Raw genomic sequence first — 20195 nt, forward strand, 5'->3', positions numbered from 1 at the left:
GGGAGCTGACCCGTTGCGGCTACACCCAGCTTGTGGTCTGAATCCCTAACGAAATGTTGATTCGATTCAAATATAGCTCCACATGTTCTGCCAAGCGCTGAAGACTGTAGCTGTTATCCGAAGCCAAAAGACAAAGGACAGTTCTGTCGGAAAAGTGGGATTCGAACCCACACCTCCAGAGGAGACTGCGACCTGAACGCAGCTTTTGGATCTACGCCCTGCAGGCAGGCACCGACACGCTAGCGCTTCGCATTTCAGACCGGTCATCCCGCCGGCCTCGTTGGCGCAGTTAGGCAGCGCGTCAGTCTCATAATCTGAAGGTCGTGCCTCACACGGGGCAGCGTGGTGCCTTTTGATAGCTGAGAGCGCTTACACGACAGAGCGGGCTTCTCTGTTCCCGTCCGCCTGCTTGTCTCCTTCGCCTGAGGGAAAAAGGCCACAGCTCATCTGAAGGGCGGACGACACGACATTGCGGGAGAAACTGTGAGTTTCCAGGTAAATTCCCTAAATACCATCCAGCGACATTGCATTCAGTCCTAGGCCACCCTTTGACATGCAATATAATCGAAATTCAGTGTTCACGCTGGGCTAATGCTGAATGAATGCAGGAATACCATCCCTGTCGTATTCATGTAACATGTGGCGGTGTTCTTGTGAGGTTTTCTTAAGGGTAATATCATGCTGGCATTGGAAATGAAATTCCCTATTAATGGGAAGGCAAGCTTTCGTGAACCTTAAAGCAATGTTGCCTTCATCTTAAGGAAATATTGACTCGATTCTATTACGACTTGACATAGTCTTTCAAGGCATTCTTTAAAAGTGCCTGCAACTTGGTATCGGGGAAGGAGTGATGTCGCACAAACGATAAAACGGAGTAATTCTCAAGTTTAACGGAACGCCCGTCGGCGTTACTGCCACTTTATACTAATTCTGACGTTGACTGAAATGTGGTGCTTTGGCAAAGTTAATGCCCTGACACAAGGCAAAGTTGGCAAAGTTACAGCCTTGCGGCTGAAGACCGTAGCTGTTGTCCGTAGCCGAAACTTAAGTCTGTCAGAAGTGGGATTCGAACCCACGCCTCCAGGGGAGACTGCGACCTGAACGCAGCGCCTTAGACCGCTCGGCCATCCTGACACGCTTGCGTGGTGGGAGCTGACCCGTTGCGGCTACACCCAGCTTGTGGTCTGAATCCCTAACGAAATGTTGATTCGATTCAAATATAGCTCCACATGTTCTGCCAAGCGCTGAAGACTGTAGCTGTTATCCGAAGCCAAAGGACAAAGGACAGTTCTGTCGGAAAAGTGGGATTCGAACCCACACCTCCAGAGGAGACTGCGACCTGAACGCAGCTTTTGGATCTACGCCCTGCAGGCAGGCACCGACACGCTAGCGCTTCGCATTTCAGACCGGTCATCCCGCCGGCCTCGTTGGCGCAGTTAGGCAGCGCGTCAGTCTCATAATCTGAAGGTCGTGAGTTCGAGCCTCACACGGGGCAGCGTGGTGCCTTTTGATAGCTGAGAGCGCTTACACGACAGAGCGGGCTTCTCTGTTCCCGTCCGCCTGCTTGTCTCCTTCGCCTGAGGGAAAAAGGCCACAGCTCATCTGAAGGGTGGACGACACGACATTGCGGGAGAAACTGTGAGTTTCCAGGTAAATTCCCTAAATACCATCCAGCGACATTGCATTCAGTCCTAGGCCACCCTTTGACATGCAATATAATCGAAATTCAGTGTTCACGCTGGGCTAATGCTGAATGAATGCAGGAATACCATCCCTGTCATATTCATGTAACATGTGGCGGTGTTCTTGTGAGGTTTTCTTAAGGGTAATATCATGCTGGCATTGGAAATGAAATTCCCTATTAATGGGAAGGCAAGCTTTCGTGAACCTTAAAGCAATGTTGCCTTCATCTTAAGGAAATATTGACTCGATTCTATTACGACTTGACATAGTCTTTCAAGGCATTCTTTAAAAGTGCCTGCAACTTGGTATCGGGGAAGGAGTGACGTCGCACAAACGATACAACGGAGTAATTCTCAAGTTTAACGGAACACCCGTCGGCGTTACTGCCACTTTATACTAATTCTGACGTCCACTGAAATGTGGTGCTTTGGCAAAGTTAATGCCCTGACACAAGGCAAAGTTGGCAAAGTTACAGCCTTGCGGCTGAAGACCGTAGCTGTTGTCCGTAGCAGAAACTTAAGTCTGTCAGAAGTGGGATTCGAACCCACGCCTCCAGGGGAGACTGCGACCTGAACGCAGCGCCTTAGACCGCTCGGCCATCCTGACACGCTTGCGTGGTGGGAGCTGACCCGTTGCGGCTACACCCAGCTTGTGGTCTGAATCCCTAACGAAATGTTGATTCGATTCAAACATAGCTCCACATGTTCTGCCAAGCGCTGAAGACTGTAGCTGTTATCCGAAGCCAAAGGACAAAGGACAGTTCTATCGGAAAAGTGGGATTCGCACCCACACCTCCAGAGGAGACTGCGACCTGAACGCAGCTTTTGGATCTACGCCCTGCAGGCAGGCACCGACACGCTAGCGCTTCGCATTTCAGACCGGTCATCCCGCCGGCCTCGTTGGCGCAGTTAGGCAGCGCGTCAGTCTCATAATCTGAAGGTCGTGCCTCACACGGGGCAGCGTGGTGCCTTTTGATAGCTGAGAGCGCTTACACGACAGAGCGGGCTTCTCTGTTCCCGTCCGCCTGCTTGTCTCCTTCGCCTGAGGGAAAAAGGCCACAGCTCATCTGAAGGGCGGACGACACGACATTGCGGGAGAAACTGTGAGTTTCCAGGTAAATTCCCTAAATACCATCCAGCGACATTGCATTCAGTCCTAGGCCACCCTTTGACATGCAATGTAATCGAAATTCAGTGTTCACGCTGGGCTAATGCTGAATGAATGCAGGAATACCATCCCTGTCGTATTCATGTAACATGTGGCGGTGTTCTTGTGAGGTTTTCTTAAGGGTAATATCATGCTGGCATTGGAAATGAAATTCCCTATTAATGGGAAGGCAAGCTTTCGTGAACCTTAAAGCAATGTTGCCTTCATCTTAAGGAAATATTGACTCGATTCTATTACGACTTGACATAGTCTTTCAAGGCATTCTTTAAAAGTGCCTGCAACTTGGTATCGGGGAAGGAGTGACGTCGCACAAACGATAAAACGGAGTAATTCTCAAGTTTAACGGAAGTTACTGCCACTTTATACTAATTCTGACGTCGACTGAAATGTGGTGCTTTGGCAAAGTTAATGCCCTGACACAAGGCAAAGTTGGCAAAGTTACAGCCTTGCGGCTGAAGACCGTAGCTGTTGTCCGTAGCCAAAACTTAAGTCTGTCAGAAGTGGGATTCGAACCCACGCCTCCAGGGGAGACTGCGACCTGAACGCAGCGCCTTAGACCGCTCGGCCATCCTGACAAGCTTGCGTGGTGGGAGCTGACCCGTTGCGGCTACACCCAGCTTGTGGTCTGAATCCCTAACGAAATGTTGATTCGATTCAAATATAGCTCCACATGTTCTGCCAAGCGCTGAAGACTGTAGCTGTTATCCGAAGCCAAAGGACAAAGGACAGTTCTGTCGGAAAAGTGGGATTCGAACCCACACCTCCAGAGGAGACTGCGACCTGAACGCAGCTTTTGGATCTACGCCCTGCAGGCAGGCACCGACACGCTAGCGCTTCGCATTTCAGACCGGTCATCCCGCCGGCCTCGTTGGCGCAGTTAGGCAGCGCGTCAGTCTCATAATCTGAAGGTCGTGCCTCACACGGGGCAGCGTGGTGCCTTTTGATAGCTGAGAGCGCTTACACGACAGAGCGGGCTTCTCTGTTCCCGTCCGCCTGCTTGTCTCCTTCGCCTGAGGGAAAAAGGCCACAGCTCATCTGAAGGGCGGACGACAAGACATTGCGGGAGAAACTGTGAGTTTCCAGGTAAATTCCCTAAATACCATCCAGCGACATTGCATTCAGTCCTAGGCCACCCTTTGACATGCAATATAATCGAAATTCAGTGTTCACGCTGGGCTAATGCTGAATGAATGCAGGAATACCATCCCTGTCGTATTCATGTAACATGTGGCGGTGTTCTTGTGAGGTTTTCTTAAGGGTAATATCATGCTGGCATTGGAAATGAAATTCCCTATTAATGGGAAGGCAAGCTTTCGTGAACCTTAAAGCAATGTTGCCTTCATCTTAAGGAAATATTGACTCGATTCTATTACGACTTGACATAGTCTTTCAAGGCATTCTTTAAAAGTGCCTGCAACTTGGTATCGGGGAAGGAGTGACGTCGCACAAACGATAAAACGGAGTAATTCTCAAGTTTAACGGAAGTTACTGCCACTTTATACTAATTCTGACGTCGACTGAAATGTGGTGCTTTGGCAAAGTTAATGCCCTGACACAAGGCAAAGTTGGCAAAGTTACAGCCTTGCGGCTGAAGACCGTAGCTGTTGTCCGTAGCCAAAACTTAAGTCTGTCAGAAGTGGGATTCGAACCCACGCCTCCAGGGGAGACTGCGACCTGAACGCCAGCTGCCGAAGGATAGTCCGACATTATTTTGGAAATGTCGAGCAATGTTGAACTGTGCAGCCAATCACGTCGAAGCACTATAACATTTGGGCCAATCGCGTCGAAGCGCTTCAACATTTCCAGCCAATCATAAAGCGCTATTCTTAACATTTTCTTAACATTTTCGACATTTGACCAATCAGAGTAGAAGAGAATGTCGACGGCACGTTTTCGCGTATTGCCGCTAGGCGGAGGAGTCAGCGTTCTAGTCAGGTGTCAATCAAATTGCCGAACCGAGCCGAAGGTGTACGAAAGAATGACACATCCTCAGGGGGCGTGTCAGAGGTCAAAAATACTTGTTTGAATACTTATTTAATATTTCATTTTATTTATTTAATATTCATTACTGGATTGTTGGAATATTTGTAAAATTAAAAACAAACTGGGAAATTATTGCTTTTTGTTTTTTACTTTTATTTCCCTTTTCATTTATTGTTCTTTGAATACTTATTTAATATTTTATTTTATTTATTTAATATTGATTACCATTCTGTTGGCACAATTGCAAAATAAAAACAAACTGGAAAATTATTGTTTTTTTTGTTTTTTACTTTTATTTTCATTTTATTTCCCTTTTCATTTATTTTTGTTTGAAAACGTATTTAATATTTAATTTTATTTATTTAATATTCATTACTGTATTGTTGGAATAATTGTAAAATAAAAACAAACTGGAAAGTTATTGTTTTTTGTTTTTTACATTTATTTTCATTTTATTTCCCTTTTCATTTATTGTTGTTTAAAAACTTATTCAATATTTAATTTTATTTATTTAATATTCATAACTGTATTGTTGGAATAATTGTAAAATAAAAACAAACTGGGAAATTATTGCTTTTTGTTTTTTACTTTTATTTCCCTTTTCATTTATTGTTCTTTGAATACTTAATTAATATTTTATTTTATTTATTTAATATTGATTACCATTCTGTTGGCACAATTGCAAAATCAAAACAAACTGGAAAGTTATTGTTTTTTGTTTTTTACTTTTATTTTCATTTTATTTCCCTTTTCATTTATTGTTGTTTAAACTTATTTAATATTTCATTTTATTTATTTAATATTCATTACTGTATTGTTGGAATAATTGTAAAATAAAAACAAACTGGAAAGTTATTGCTTTTTGTTTTTTACTTTTATTTTCATTTTATTTCCCTTTTCATTTATTGTTGTTTGAAAACTTATTTAATATTTCATTTTATTTATTTAATATTCATTACTGTATTGTTGGAATAATTGTAAAATAAAAACAAACTGGGAAATTATTGCTTTTTGTTTTTTACTTTTATTTTCATTTTATTTCCCTTTTCATTTATTGTTGTTTGAAAACTTATTTAATAGTTAGTATAATTGTATTCATTTAATATTCATTACTGTTCTGTTGGCATGATTGTAAATTATAATTTTCAGCATATTAATGACTATTTTATTCTAAATACTATCTTTTTTTCATTAAAAATAACAGATTTATAAGTGTCTTGAATGAATGTAACATACAAAACTCCTAATCAGAATAAGTAATATCAATTAAACAAAGAATAATATTATGCTTAATCAGAATAAATAATATTAATACAACAACTACAAAATAATAAGTAATAATAACATCAACATCAACAATACCACAGTTCCATTGGCATTCTTTATTTTTCATGAAAGAATTGTACATATGTACATTTCATTAACCTTCAAAATTGCATTTATTTAATGAAATTAACAATATAACAATAACAATACAAAAAGGTGCCTTTATCTGGATTCGAACCCCGGTCTTGGTGATCGCCTACAATAGGAAACAGTGTAATATAAATGCGCGATTTTCACGCACAAAGAAACCTGAAAATGTATCGTAGCGTGCATGCTAAGGAAGTATTATGTTCCAACGTCATATTTCACTCTTTCTTTTCGTCATTTTTTCTCTTTCTTCTTCCCTTTCTCCTTTTCTTCCTTCCCCCTTTTCTTCCCTTCTTCCCCGTCTTTGACGGACTATTGTTCCCCAGCTTGAACGCAGCGCCTTAGACCGCTCGGCCATCCTGACACGCTTGCGTGGTGGGAGCTGACCCGTTGCGGCTACACCCAGCTTGTGGTCTGAATCCCTAACGAAATGTTGATTCGATTCAAATATAGCTCCACATGTTCTGCCAAGCGCTGAAGACTGTAGCTGTTATCCGAAGCCAAAGGACAAAGGACAGTTCTGTCGGAAAAGTGGGATTCGAACCCACACCTCCAGAGGAGACTGCGACCTGAACGCAGCTTTTGGATCTACGCCCTGCAGGCAGGCACCGACACGCTAGCGCTTCGCATTTCAGACCGGTCATCCCGCCGGCCTCGTTGGCGCAGTTAGGCAGCGCGTCAGTCTCATAATCTGAAGGTCGTGCCTCACACGGGGCAGCGTGGTGCCTTTTGATAGCTGAGAGCGCTTACACGACAGAGCGGGCTTCTCTGTTCCCGTCCGCCTGCTTGTCTCCTTCGCCTGAGGGAAAAAGGCCACAGCTCATCTGAAGGGCGGACGACACGACATTGCGGGAGAAACTGTGAGTTTCCAGGTAAATTCCCTAAATACCATCCAGCGACATTGCATTCAGTCCTAGGCCACCCTTTGACATGCAATATAATCGAAATTCAGTGTTCACGCTGGGCTAATGCTGAATGAATGCAGGAATACCATCCCTGTCGTATTCATGTAACATGTGGCGGTGTTCTTGTGAGGTTTTCTTAAGGGTAATATCATGCTGGCATTGGAAATGAAATTCCCTATTAATGGGAAGGCAAGCTTTCGTGAACCTTAAAGCAATGTTGCCTTCATCTTAAGGAAATATTGACTCGATTCTATTACGACTTGACATAGTCTTTCAAGGCATTCTTTAAAAGTGCCTGCAACTTGGTATCGGGGAAGGAGTGATGTCGCACAAACGATAAAACGGAGTAATTCTCAAGTTTAACGGAACGCCCGTCGGCGTTACTGCCACTTTATACTAATTCTGACGTTGACTGAAATGTGGTGCTTTGGCAAAGTTAATGCCCTGACACAAGGCAAAGTTGGCAAAGTTACAGCCTTGCGGCTGAAGACCGTAGCTGTTGTCCGTAGCCGAAACTTAAGTCTGTCAGAAGTGGGATTCGAACCCACGCCTCCAGGGGAGACTGCGACCTGAACGCAGCGCCTTAGACCGCTCGGCCATCCTGACACGCTTGCGTGGTGGGAGCTGACCCGTTGCGGCTACACCCAGCTTGTGGTCTGAATCCCTAACGAAATGTTGATTCGATTCAAATATAGCTCCACATGTTCTGCCAAGCGCTGAAGACTGTAGCTGTTATCCGAAGCCAAAGGACAAAGGACAGTTCTGTCGGAAAAGTGGGATTCGAACCCACACCTCCAGAGGAGACTGCGACCTGAACGCAGCTTTTGGATCTACGCCCTGCAGGCAGGCACCGACACGCTAGCGCTTCGCATTTCAGACCGGTCATCCCGCCGGCCTCGTTGGCGCAGTTAGGCAGCGCGTCAGTCTCATAATCTGAAGGTCGTGAGTTCGAGCCTCACACGGGGCAGCGTGGTGCCTTTTGATAGCTGAGAGCGCTTACACGACAGAGCGGGCTTCTCTGTTCCCGTCCGCCTGCTTGTCTCCTTCGCCTGAGGGAAAAAGGCCACAGCTCATCTGAAGGGTGGACGACACGACATTGCGGGAGAAACTGTGAGTTTCCAGGTAAATTCCCTAAATACCATCCAGCGACATTGCATTCAGTCCTAGGCCACCCTTTGACATGCAATATAATCGAAATTCAGTGTTCACGCTGGGCTAATGCTGAATGAATGCAGGAATACCATCCCTGTCATATTCATGTAACATGTGGCGGTGTTCTTGTGAGGTTTTCTTAAGGGTAATATCATGCTGGCATTGGAAATGAAATTCCCTATTAATGGGAAGGCAAGCTTTCGTGAACCTTAAAGCAATGTTGCCTTCATCTTAAGGAAATATTGACTCGATTCTATTACGACTTGACATAGTCTTTCAAGGCATTCTTTAAAAGTGCCTGCAACTTGGTATCGGGGAAGGAGTGACGTCGCACAAACGATACAACGGAGTAATTCTCAAGTTTAACGGAACACCCGTCGGCGTTACTGCCACTTTATACTAATTCTGACGTCGACTGAAATGTGGTGCTTTGGCAAAGTTAATGCCCTGACACAAGGCAAAGTTGGCAAAGTTACAGCCTTGCGGCTGAAGACCGTAGCTGTTGTCCGTAGCAGAAACTTAAGTCTGTCAGAAGTGGGATTCGAACCCACGCCTCCAGGGGAGACTGCGACCTGAACGCAGCGCCTTAGACCGCTCGGCCATCCTGACACGCTTGCGTGGTGGGAGCTGACCCGTTGCGGCTACACCCAGCTTGTGGTCTGAATCCCTAACGAAATGTTGATTCGATTCAAACATAGCTCCACATGTTCTGCCAAGCGCTGAAGACTGTAGCTGTTATCCGAAGCCAAAGGACAAAGGACAGTTCTATCGGAAAAGTGGGATTCGCACCCACACCTCCAGAGGAGACTGCGACCTGAACGCAGCTTTTGGATCTACGCCCTGCAGGCAGGCACCGACACGCTAGCGCTTCGCATTTCAGACCGGTCATCCCGCCGGCCTCGTTGGCGCAGTTAGGCAGCGCGTCAGTCTCATAATCTGAAGGTCGTGCCTCACACGGGGCAGCGTGGTGCCTTTTGATAGCTGAGAGCGCTTACACGACAGAGCGGGCTTCTCTGTTCCCGTCCGCCTGCTTGTCTCCTTCGCCTGAGGGAAAAAGGCCACAGCTCATCTGAAGGGCGGACGACACGACATTGCGGGAGAAACTGTGAGTTTCCAGGTAAATTCCCTAAATACCATCCAGCGACATTGCATTCAGTCCTAGGCCACCCTTTGACATGCAATGTAATCGAAATTCAGTGTTCACGCTGGGCTAATGCTGAATGAATGCAGGAATACCATCCCTGTCGTATTCATGTAACATGTGGCGGTGTTCTTGTGAGGTTTTCTTAAGGGTAATATCATGCTGGCATTGGAAATGAAATTCCCTATTAATGGGAAGGCAAGCTTTCGTGAACCTTAAAGCAATGTTGCCTTCATCTTAAGGAAATATTGACTCGATTCTATTACGACTTGACATAGTCTTTCAAGGCATTCTTTAAAAGTGCCTGCAACTTGGTATCGGGGAAGGAGTGACGTCGCACAAACGATAAAACGGAGTAATTCTCAAGTTTAACGGAACGCCCGTCGGCGTTACTGCCACTTTATACTAATTCTGACGTCGACTGAAATGTGGTGCTTTGGCAAAGTTAATGCCCTGACACAAGGCAAAGTTGGCAAAGTTACAGCCTTGCGGCTGAAGACCGTAGCTGTTGTCCGTAGCCGAAACTTAAGTCTGTCAGAAGTGGGATTCGAACCCACGCCTCCAGGGGAGACTGCGACCTGAACGCAGCGCCTTAGACCACTCGGCCATCCTGACACGCTTGCGTGGTGGGAGCTGACCCGTTGCGGCTACACCCAGCTTGTGGTCTGAATCCCTAACGAAATGTTGATTCGATTCAAACATAGCTCCACATGTTCTGCCAAGCGCTGAAGACTGTAGCTGTTATCCGAAGCCAAAGGACAAAGGACAGTTCTGTCGGAAAAGTGGGATTCGCACCCACACCTCCAGAGGAGACTGCGACCTGAACGCAGCTTTTGGATCTACGCCCTGCAGGCAGGCACCGACACGCTAGCGCTTCGCATTTCAGACCGGTCATCCCGCCGGCCTCGTTGGCGCAGTTAGGCAGCGCGTCAGTCTCATAATCTGAAGGTCGTGAGTTCGAGCCTCACACGGGGCAGCGTGGTGCCTTTTGATAGCTGAGAGCGCTTACACGACAGAGCGGGCTTCTCTGTTCCCGTCCGCCTGCTTGTCTCCTTCGCCTGAGGGAAAAAGGCCACAGCTCATCTGAAGGGTGGACGACACGACATTGCGGGAGAAACTGTGAGTTTCCAGGTAAATTCCCTAAATACCATCCAGCGACATTGCATTCAGTCCTAGGCCACCCTTTGACATGCAATATAATCGAAATTCAGTGTTCACGCTGGGCTAATGCTGAATGAATGCAGGAATACCATCCCTGTCATATTCATGTAACATGTGGCGGTGTTCTTGTGAGGTTTTCTTAAGGGTAATATCATGCTGGCATTGGAAATGAAATTCACTATTAATGGGAAGGCAAGCTTTCGTGAACCTTAAAGCAATGTTGCCTTCATCTTAAGGAAATATTGACTCGATTCTATTACGACTTGACATAGTCTTTCAAGGCATTCTTTAAAAGTGCCTGCAACTTGGTATCGGGGAAGGAGTGACGTCGCACAAACGATACAACGGAGTAATTCTCAAGTTTAACGGAACGCCCGTCGGCGTTACTGCCACTTTATACTAATTCTGACGTCGACTGAAATGTGGTGCTTTGGCAAAGTTAATGCCCTGACACAAGGCAAAGTTGGCAAAGTTACAGCCTTGCGGCTGAAGACCGTAGCTGTTGTCCGTAGCCAAAACTTAAGTCTGTCAGAAGTGGGATTCGAACCCACGCCTCCAGGGGAGACTGCGACCTGAACGCAGCGCCTTAGACCGCTCGGCCATCCTGACACGCTTGCGTGGTGGGAGCTGACCCGTTGCGGCTACACCCAGCTTGTGGTCTGAATCCCTACCGAAATGTTGATTCGATTCAAATATAGCTCCACATGTTCTGCCAAGCGCTGAAGACTGTAGCTGTTATCCGAAGCCAAAGGACAAAGGACAGTTCTGTCGGAAAAGTGGGATTCGAACCCACACCTCCAGAGGAGACTGCGACCTGAACGCAGCTTTTGGATCTACGCCCTGCAGGCAGGCACCGACACGCTAGCGCTTCGCATTTCAGACCGGTCATCCCGCCGGCCTCGTTGGCGCAGTTAGGCAGCGCGTCAGTCTCATAATCTGAAGGTCGTGCCTCACACGGGGCAGCGTGGTGCCTTTTGATAGCTGAGAGCGCTTACACGACAGAGCGGGCTTCTCTGTTCCCGTCCGCCTGCTTGTCTCCTTCGCCTGAGGGAAAAAGGCCACAGCTCATCTGAAGGGCGGACGACACGACATTGCGGGAGAAACTGTGAGTTTCCAGGTAAATTCCCTAAATACCATCCAGCGACATTGCATTCAGTCCTAGGCCACCCTTTGACATGCAATATAATCGAAATTCAGTGTTCACGCTGGGCTAATGCTGAATGAATGCAGGAATACCATCCCTGTCGTATTCATGTAACATGTGGCGGTGTTCTTGTGAGGTTTTCTTAAGGGTAATATCATGCTGGCATTGGAAATGAAATTCCCTATTAATGGGAAGGCAAGCTTTCGTGAACCTTAAAGCAATGTTGCCTTCATCTTAAGGAAATATTGACTCGATTCTATTACGACTTGACATAGTCTTTCAAGGCATTCTTTAAAAGTGCCTGCAACTTGGTATCGGGGAAGGAGTGACGTCGCACAAACGATAAAACGGAGTAATTCTCAAGTTTAACGGAACGCCCGTCGGCGTTACTGCCACTTTATACTAACTCTGACGTCGACTGAAATGTGGTGCTTTGGCAAAGTTAATGCCCTGACACAAGGCAAAGTTGGCAAAGTTACAGCCTTGCGGCTGAAGACCGTAGCTGTTGTCCGTAGCAGAAACTTAAGTCTGTCAGAAGTGGGATTCGAACCCACGCCTCCAGGGGAGACTGCGACCTGAACGCAGCGCCTTAGACCGCTCGGCCATCCTGACACTCTTGCGTGGTGGGAGCTGACCCGTTGCGGCTACACCCAGCTTGTGGTCTGAATCCCTAACGAAATGTTGATTCGATTCAAACATAGCTCCACATGTTCTGCCAAGCGCTGAAGACTGTAGCTGTTATCCGAAGCCAAAGGACAAAGGACAGTTCTATCGGAAAAGTGGGATTCGCACCCACACCTCCAGAGGAGACTGCGACCTGAACGCAGCTTTTGGATCTACGCCCTGCAGGCAGGCACCGACACGCTAGCGCTTCGCATTTCAGACCGGTCATCCCGCCGGCCTCGTTGGCGCAGTTAGGCAGCGCGTCAGTCTCATAATCTGAAGGTCGTGCCTCACACGGGGCAGCGTGGTGCCTTTTGATAGCTGAGAGCGCTTACACGACAGAGCGGGCTTCTCTGTTCCCGTCCGCCTGCTTGTCTCCTTCGCCTGAGGGAAAAAGGCCACAGCTCATCTGAAGGGCGGACGACACGACATTGCGGGAGAAACTGTGAGTTTCCAGGTAAATTCCCTAAATACCATCCAGCGACATTGCATTCAGTCCTAGGCCACCCTTTGACATGCAATATAATCGAAATTCAGTGTTCACGCTGGGCTAATGCTGAATGAATGCAGGAATACCATCCCTGTCGTATTCATGTAACATGTGGCGGTGTTCTTGTGAGGTTTTCTTAAGGGTAATATCATGCTGGCATTGGAAATGAAATTCCCTATTAATGGGAAGGCAAGCTTTCGTGAACCTTAAAGCAATGTTGCCTTCATCTTAAGGAAATATTGACTCGATTCTATTACGACTTGACATAGTCTTTCAAGGCATTCTTTAAAAGTGCCTGCAACTTGGTATCGGGGAAGGAGTGACGTCGCACAAACGATACAACGGAGTAATTCTCAAGTTTAACGGAACGCCCGTCGGCGTTACTGCCACTTTATACTAATTCTGACGTCGACTGAAATGTGGTGCTTTGGCAAAGTTAATGCCCTGACACAAGGCAAAGTTGGCAAAGTTACAGCCTTGCGGCTGAAGACCGTAGCTGTTGTCCGTAGCCAAAACTTAAGTCTGTCAGAAGTGGGATTCGAACCCACGCCTCCAGGGGAGACTGCGACCTGAACGCAGCGCCTTAGACCGCTCGGCCATCCTGACCCGTTGCGGCTACACCCAGCTTGTGGTCTGAATCCCTAACGAAATGTTGATTCGATTCAAACATAGCTCCACATGTTCTGCCAAGCGCTGAAGACTGTAGCTGTTATCCGAAGCCAAAGGACAAAGGACAGTTCTGTCGGAAAAGTGGGATTCGAACCCACACCTCCAGAGGAGACTGCGACCTGAACGTAGCTTTTGGATCTACGCCCTGCAGGCAGGCACCGACACGCTAGCGCTTCGCATTTCAGACCGGTCATCCCGCCGGCCTCGTTGGCGCAGTTAGGCAGCGCGTCAGTCTCATAATCTGAAGGTCGTGCCTCACACGGGGCAGCGTGGTGCCTTTTGATAGCTGAGAGCGCTTACACGACAGAGCGGGCTTCTCTGTTCCCGTCCGCCTGCTTGTCTCCTTCGCCTGAGGGAAAAAGGCCACAGCTCATCTGAAGGGCGGACGACACGACATTGCGGGAGAAACTGTGAGTTTCCAGGTAAATTCCCTAAATACCATCCAGCGACATTGCATTCAGTCCTAGGCCACCCTTTGACATGCAATATAATCGAAATTCAGTGTTCACGCTGGGCTAATGCTGAATGAATGCAGGAATACCATCCCTGTCGTATTCATGTAACATGTGGCGGTGTTCTTGTGAGGTTTTCTTAAGGGTAATATCATGCTGGCATTGGAAATGAAATTCCCTATTAATGGGAAGGCAAGCTTTCGTGAACCTTAAAGCAATGTTGCCTTCATCTTAAGGAAATATTGACTCGATTCTATTACGACTTGACATAGTCTTTCAAGGCATTCTTTAAAAGTGCCTGCAACTTGGTATCGGGGAAGGAGTGACGTCGCACAAACGATAAAACGGAGTAATTCTCAAGTTAACGGAAGTTACTGCCACTTTATACTAATTCTGACGTCGACTGAAATGTGGTGCTTTGGCAAAGTTAATGCCCTGACACAAGGCAAAGTTGGCAAAGTTACAGCCTTGCGGCTGAAGACCGTAGCTGTTGTCCGTAGCCGAAACTTAAGTCTGTCAGAAGTGGGATTCGAACCCACGCCTCCAGGGGAGATTGCGACCTGAACGCAGCGCCTTAGACCGCTCGGCCATCCTGACCCGTTGCGGCTACACCCAGCTTGTGGTCTGAATCCCTAACGAAATGTTGATTCGATTCAAACATAGCTCCACATGTTCTGCCAAGCGCTGAAGACTGTAGCTGTTATCCGAAGCCAAACGACAAAGGACAGTTCTGTCGGAAAAGTGGGATTCGCACCCACACCTCCAGAGGAGACTGCGACCTGAACGCAGCTTTTGGATCTACGCCCTGCAGGCAGGCACCGACACGCTAGCGCTTCGCATTTCAGACCGGTCATCCCGCCGGCCTCGTTGGCGCAGTTAGGCAGCGCGTCAGTCTCATAATCTGAAGGTCGTGCCTCACACGGGGCAGCGTGGTGCCTTTTGAAAGCTGAGAGCGCTTACACGACAGAGCGGGCTTCTCTGTTCCCGTCCGCCTGCTTGTCTCCTTCGCCTGAGGGAAAAAGGCCACAGCTCATCTGAAGGGTGGACGACACGACATTGCGGGAGAAACTGTGAGTTTCCAGGTAAATTCCCTAAATACCATCCAGCGACATTGCATTCAGTCCTAGGCCACCCTTTGACATGCAATATAATCGAAATTCAGTGTTCACGCTGGGCTAATGCTGAATGAATGCAGGAATACCATCCCTGTCGTATTCATGTAACATGTGGCGGTGTTCTTGTGAGGTTTTCTTAAGGGTAATATCATGCTGGCATTGGAAATGAAATTCCCTATTAATGGGAAGGCAAGCTTTCGTGAACCTTAAAGCAATGTTGCCTTCATCTTAAGGAAATATTGACTCGATTCTATTACGACTTGACATAGTCTTTCAAGGCATTCTTTAAAAGTGCCTGCAACTTGGTATCGGGGAAGGAGTGATGTCGCACAAACGATAAAACGGAGTAATTCTCAAGTTTAACGGAACGCCCGTCGGCGTTACTGCCACTTTATACTAATTCTGACGTCGACTGAAATGTGGTGCTTTGGCAAAGTTAATGCCCTGACACAAGGCAAAGTTGGCAAAGTTACAGCCTTGCGGCTGAAGACCGTAGCTGTTGTCCGTAGCCGAAACTTAAGTCTGTCAGAAGTGGGATTCGAACCCACGCCTCCAGGGGAGACTGCGACCTGAACGCAGCGCCTTAGACCGCTCGGCCATCCTGACACGCTTGCGTGGTGGGAGCTGACCCGTTGCGGCTACACCCAGCTTGTGGTCTGAATCCCTAACGAAATGTTGATTCGATTCAAATATAGCTCCACATGTTCTGCCAAGCGCTGAAGACTGTAGCTGTTATCCGAAGCCAAAGGACAAAGGACAGTTCTGTCGGAAAAGTGGGATTCGAACCCACACCTCCAGAGGAGACTGCGACCTGAACGCAGCTTTTGGATCTACGCCCTGCAGGCAGGCACCGACACGCTAGCGCTTCGCATTTCAGACCGGTCATCCCGCCGGCCTCGTTGGTGCAGTTAGGCAGCGCGTCAGTCTCATAATCTGAAGGTCGTGAGTTCGAGCCTCACACGGGGCAGCGTGGTGCCTTTTGATAGCTGAGAGCGCTTACACGACAGAGCGGGCTTCTCTGTTCCCGTCCGCCTGCTTGTCTCCTTCGCCTGAGGGAAAAAGGCCACAGCTCATCTGAAGGGTGGACGACACGACATTGCGGGAGAAACTGTGAGTTTCCAGGTAAATTCCCTAAATACCATCCAGCGACATTGCATTCAGTCCTAGGCCACCCTTTGACATGCAATATAATCGAAATTCAGTGTTCACGCTGGGCTAATGCTGAATGAATGCAGGAATACCATCCCTGTCATATTCATGTAACATGTGGCGGTGTTCTTGTGAGGTTTTCTTAAGGGTAATATCATGCTGGCATTGGAAATGAAATTCCCTATTAATGGGAAGGCAAGCTTTCGTGAACCTTAAAGCAATGTTGCCTTCATCTTAAGGAAATATTGACTCGATTCTATTACGACTTGACATAGTCTTTCAAGGCATTCTTTAAAAGTGCCTGCAACTTGGTATCGGGGAAGGAGTGACGTCGCACAAACGATACAACGGAGTAATTCTCAAGTTTAACGGAACGCCCGTCGGCGTTACTGCCACTTTATACTAATTCTGACGTCGACTGAAATGTGGTGCTTTGGCAAAGTTAATGCCCTGACACAAGGCAAAGTTGGCAAAGTTACAGCCTTGCGGCTGAAGACCGTAGCTGTTGTCCGTAGCCAAAACTTAAGTCTGTCAGAAGTGGGATTCGAACCCACGCCTCCAGGGGAGACTGCGACCTGAACGCAGCGCCTTAGACCGCTCGGCCATCCTGACCCGTTGCGGCTACACCCAGCTTGTGGTCTGAATCCCTAACGAAATGTTGATTCGATTCAAACATAGCTCCACATGTTCTGCCAAGCGCTGAAGACTGTAGCTGTTATCCGAAGCCAAAGGACAAAGGACAGTTCTGTCGGAAAAGTGGGATTCGAACCCACACCTCCAGAGGAGACTGCGACCTGAACGTAGCTTTTGGATCTACGCCCTGCAGGCAGGCACCGACACGCTAGCGCTTCGCATTTCAGACCGGTCATCCCGCCGGCCTCGTTGGCGCAGTTAGGCAGCGCGTCAGTCTCATAATCTGAAGGTCGTGCCTCACACGGGGCAGCGTGGTGCCTTTTGATAGCTGAGAGCGCTTACACGACAGAGCGGGCTTCTCTGTTCCCGTCCGCCTGCTTGTCTCCTTCGCCTGAGGGAAAAAGGCCACAGCTCATCTGAAGGGCGGACGACACGACATTGCGGGAGAAACTGTGAGTTTCCAGGTAAATTCCCTAAATACCATCCAGCGACATTGCATTCAGTCCTAGGCCACCCTTTGACATGCAATATAATCGAAATTCAGTGTTCACGCTGGGCTAATGCTGAATGAATGCAGGAATACCATCCCTGTCGTATTCATGTAACATGTGGCGGTGTTCTTGTGAGGTTTTCTTAAGGGTAATATCATGCTGGCATTGGAAATGAAATTCCCTATTAATGGGAAGGCAAGCTTTCGTGAACCTTAAAGCAATGTTGCCTTCATCTTAAGGAAATATTGACTCGATTCTATTACGACTTGACATAGTCTTTCAAGGCATTCTTTAAAAGTGCCTGCAACTTGGTATCGGGGAAGGAGTGACGTCGCACAAACGATAAAACGGAGTAATTCTCAAGTTAACGGAAGTTACTGCCACTTTATACTAATTCTGACGTCGACTGAAATGTGGTGCTTTGGCAAAGTTAATGCCCTGACACAAGGCAAAGTTGGCAAAGTTACAGCCTTGCGGCTGAAGACCGTAGCTGTTGTCCGTAGCCGAAACTTAAGTCTGTCAGAAGTGGGATTCGAACCCACGCCTCCAGGGGAGATTGCGACCTGAACGCAGCGCCTTAGACCGCTCGGCCATCCTGACCCGTTGCGGCTACACCCAGCTTGTGGTCTGAATCCCTAACGAAATGTTGATTCGATTCAAACATAGCTCCACATGTTCTGCCAAGCGCTGAAGACTGTAGCTGTTATCCGAAGCCAAACGACAAAGGACAGTTCTGTCGGAAAAGTGGGATTCGCACCCACACCTCCAGAGGAGACTGCGACCTGAACGCAGCTTTTGGATCTACGCCCTGCAGGCAGGCACCGACACGCTAGCGCTTCGCATTTCAGACCGGTCATCCCGCCGGCCTCGTTGGCGCAGTTAGGCAGCGCGTCAGTCTCATAATCTGAAGGTCGTGCCTCACACGGGGCAGCGTGGTGCCTTTTGAAAGCTGAGAGCGCTTACACGACAGAGCGGGCTTCTCTGTTCCCGTCCGCCTGCTTGTCTCCTTCGCCTGAGGGAAAAAGGCCACAGCTCATCTGAAGGGTGGACGACACGACATTGCGGGAGAAACTGTGAGTTTCCAGGTAAATTCCCTAAATACCATCCAGCGACATTGCATTCAGTCCTAGGCCACCCTTTGACATGCAATATAATCGAAATTCAGTGTTCACGCTGGGCTAATGCTGAATGAATGCAGGAATACCATCCCTGTCGTATTCATGTAACATGTGGCGGTGTTCTTGTGAGGTTTTCTTAAGGGTAATATCATGCTGGCATTGGAAATGAAATTCCCTATTAATGGGAAGGCAAGCTTTCGTGAACCTTAAAGCAATGTTGCCTTCATCTTAAGGAAATATTGACTCGATTCTATTACGACTTGACATAGTCTTTCAAGGCATTCTTTAAAAGTGCCTGCAACTTGGTATCGGGGAAGGAGTGATGTCGCACAAACGATAAAACGGAGTAATTCTCAAGTTTAACGGAACGCCCGTCGGCGTTACTGCCACTTTATACTAATTCTGACGTCGACTGAAATGTGGTGCTTTGGCAAAGTTAATGCCCTGACACAAGGCAAAGTTGGCAAAGTTACAGCCTTGCGGCTGAAGACCGTAGCTGTTGTCCGTAGCCGAAACTTAAGTCTGTCAGAAGTGGGATTCGAACCCACGCCTCCAGGGGAGACTGCGACCTGAACGCAGCGCCTTAGACCGCTCGGCCATCCTGACACGCTTGCGTGGTGGGAGCTGACCCGTTGCGGCTACACCCAGCTTGTGGTCTGAATCCCTAACGAAATGTTGATTCGATTCAAATATAGCTCCACATGTTCTGCCAAGCGCTGAAGACTGTAGCTGTTATCCGAAGCCAAAGGACAAAGGACAGTTCTGTCGGAAAAGTGGGATTCGAACCCACACCTCCAGAGGAGACTGCGACCTGAACGCAGCTTTTGGATCTACGCCCTGCAGGCAGGCACCGACACGCTAGCGCTTCGCATTTCAGACCGGTCATCCCGCCGGCCTCGTTGGTGCAGTTAGGCAGCGCGTCAGTCTCATAATCTGAAGGTCGTGAGTTCGAGCCTCACACGGGGCAGCGTGGTGCCTTTTGATAGCTGAGAGCGCTTACACGACAGAGCGGGCTTCTCTGTTCCCGTCCGCCTGCTTGTCTCCTTCGCCTGAGGGAAAAAGGCCACAGCTCATCTGAAGGGTGGACGACACGACATTGCGGGAGAAACTGTGAGTTTCCAGGTAAATTCCCTAAATCCCATCCAGCGACATTGCATTCAGTCCTAGGCCACCCTTTGACATGCAATATAATCGAAATTCAGTGTTCACGCTGGGCTAATGCTGAATGAATGCAGGAATACCATCCCTGTCGTATTCATGTAACATGTGGCGGTGTTCTTGTGAGGTTTTCTTAAGGGTAATATCATGCTGGCATTGGAAATGAAATTCCCTATTAATGGGAAGGCAAGCTTTCGTGAACCTTAAAGCAATGTTGCCTTCATCTTAAGGAAATATTGACTCGATTCTATTACGACTTGACATAGTCTTTCAAGGCATTCTTTAAAAGTGCCTGCAACTTGGTATCGGGGAAGGAGTGACGTCGCACAAACGATAAAACGGAGTAATTCTCAAGTTTAACGGAACGCCCGTCGGCGTTACTGCCACTTTATACTAATTCTGACGTCGACTGAAATGTGGTGCTTTGGCAAAGTTAATGCCCTGACACAAGGCAAAGTTGGCAAAGTTACAGCCTTGCGGCTGAAGACCGTAGCTGTTGTCTGTAGCC

At 47.8% G+C, this 20195-nt stretch overlaps 19 non-coding genes across 19 annotated transcripts; 5 read left to right on the plus strand and 14 right to left on the minus strand.

The window, feature by feature from the left end:
• Positions 1-1051: 1051 nt before the first annotated feature.
• Positions 1052-1134, minus strand: trnal-cag (transfer RNA leucine (anticodon CAG)). The gene has a single exon. It is a non-coding gene; the product is annotated as a tRNA-Leu (tRNA).
• A 287-nt stretch (positions 1135-1421) lies between these two features.
• trnam-cau (transfer RNA methionine (anticodon CAU)) lies at positions 1422-1495 on the plus strand. Its single transcript has one exon. It is a non-coding gene; the product is annotated as a tRNA-Met (tRNA).
• A 711-nt stretch (positions 1496-2206) lies between these two features.
• trnal-cag (transfer RNA leucine (anticodon CAG)) lies at positions 2207-2289 on the minus strand. Its single transcript has one exon. It is a non-coding gene; the product is annotated as a tRNA-Leu (tRNA).
• A 1053-nt stretch (positions 2290-3342) lies between these two features.
• trnal-cag (transfer RNA leucine (anticodon CAG)) lies at positions 3343-3425 on the minus strand. Its single transcript has one exon. It is a non-coding gene; the product is annotated as a tRNA-Leu (tRNA).
• A 4249-nt stretch (positions 3426-7674) lies between these two features.
• Positions 7675-7757, minus strand: trnal-cag (transfer RNA leucine (anticodon CAG)). The gene has a single exon. It is a non-coding gene; the product is annotated as a tRNA-Leu (tRNA).
• Positions 7758-8044: 287 nt separating this feature from the next.
• Positions 8045-8118, plus strand: trnam-cau (transfer RNA methionine (anticodon CAU)). The gene has a single exon. It is a non-coding gene; the product is annotated as a tRNA-Met (tRNA).
• A 711-nt stretch (positions 8119-8829) lies between these two features.
• On the minus strand, positions 8830-8912 carry trnal-cag (transfer RNA leucine (anticodon CAG)). Its single transcript has one exon. It is a non-coding gene; the product is annotated as a tRNA-Leu (tRNA).
• A 1064-nt stretch (positions 8913-9976) lies between these two features.
• On the minus strand, positions 9977-10059 carry trnal-cag (transfer RNA leucine (anticodon CAG)). Its single transcript has one exon. It is a non-coding gene; the product is annotated as a tRNA-Leu (tRNA).
• Positions 10060-10346: 287 nt separating this feature from the next.
• trnam-cau (transfer RNA methionine (anticodon CAU)) lies at positions 10347-10420 on the plus strand. The gene has a single exon. It is a non-coding gene; the product is annotated as a tRNA-Met (tRNA).
• Positions 10421-11131: 711 nt separating this feature from the next.
• trnal-cag (transfer RNA leucine (anticodon CAG)) lies at positions 11132-11214 on the minus strand. The gene has a single exon. It is a non-coding gene; the product is annotated as a tRNA-Leu (tRNA).
• A 1064-nt stretch (positions 11215-12278) lies between these two features.
• trnal-cag (transfer RNA leucine (anticodon CAG)) lies at positions 12279-12361 on the minus strand. Its single transcript has one exon. It is a non-coding gene; the product is annotated as a tRNA-Leu (tRNA).
• Positions 12362-13425: 1064 nt separating this feature from the next.
• Positions 13426-13508, minus strand: trnal-cag (transfer RNA leucine (anticodon CAG)). Its single transcript has one exon. It is a non-coding gene; the product is annotated as a tRNA-Leu (tRNA).
• A 1029-nt stretch (positions 13509-14537) lies between these two features.
• Positions 14538-14620, minus strand: trnal-cag (transfer RNA leucine (anticodon CAG)). The gene has a single exon. It is a non-coding gene; the product is annotated as a tRNA-Leu (tRNA).
• Positions 14621-15661: 1041 nt separating this feature from the next.
• On the minus strand, positions 15662-15744 carry trnal-cag (transfer RNA leucine (anticodon CAG)). Its single transcript has one exon. It is a non-coding gene; the product is annotated as a tRNA-Leu (tRNA).
• A 287-nt stretch (positions 15745-16031) lies between these two features.
• trnam-cau (transfer RNA methionine (anticodon CAU)) lies at positions 16032-16105 on the plus strand. The gene has a single exon. It is a non-coding gene; the product is annotated as a tRNA-Met (tRNA).
• Positions 16106-16816: 711 nt separating this feature from the next.
• On the minus strand, positions 16817-16899 carry trnal-cag (transfer RNA leucine (anticodon CAG)). Its single transcript has one exon. It is a non-coding gene; the product is annotated as a tRNA-Leu (tRNA).
• A 1029-nt stretch (positions 16900-17928) lies between these two features.
• On the minus strand, positions 17929-18011 carry trnal-cag (transfer RNA leucine (anticodon CAG)). Its single transcript has one exon. It is a non-coding gene; the product is annotated as a tRNA-Leu (tRNA).
• Positions 18012-19052: 1041 nt separating this feature from the next.
• Positions 19053-19135, minus strand: trnal-cag (transfer RNA leucine (anticodon CAG)). Its single transcript has one exon. It is a non-coding gene; the product is annotated as a tRNA-Leu (tRNA).
• Positions 19136-19422: 287 nt separating this feature from the next.
• Positions 19423-19496, plus strand: trnam-cau (transfer RNA methionine (anticodon CAU)). Its single transcript has one exon. It is a non-coding gene; the product is annotated as a tRNA-Met (tRNA).
• The last annotated feature ends 699 nt before the right edge of the window (positions 19497-20195 follow it).

This window comes from Garra rufa, chromosome 2, assembly GCF_049309525.1.
Source record: "Garra rufa chromosome 2, GarRuf1.0, whole genome shotgun sequence".
Lineage (NCBI taxonomy): Eukaryota > Metazoa > Chordata > Actinopteri > Cypriniformes > Cyprinidae > Garra > Garra rufa.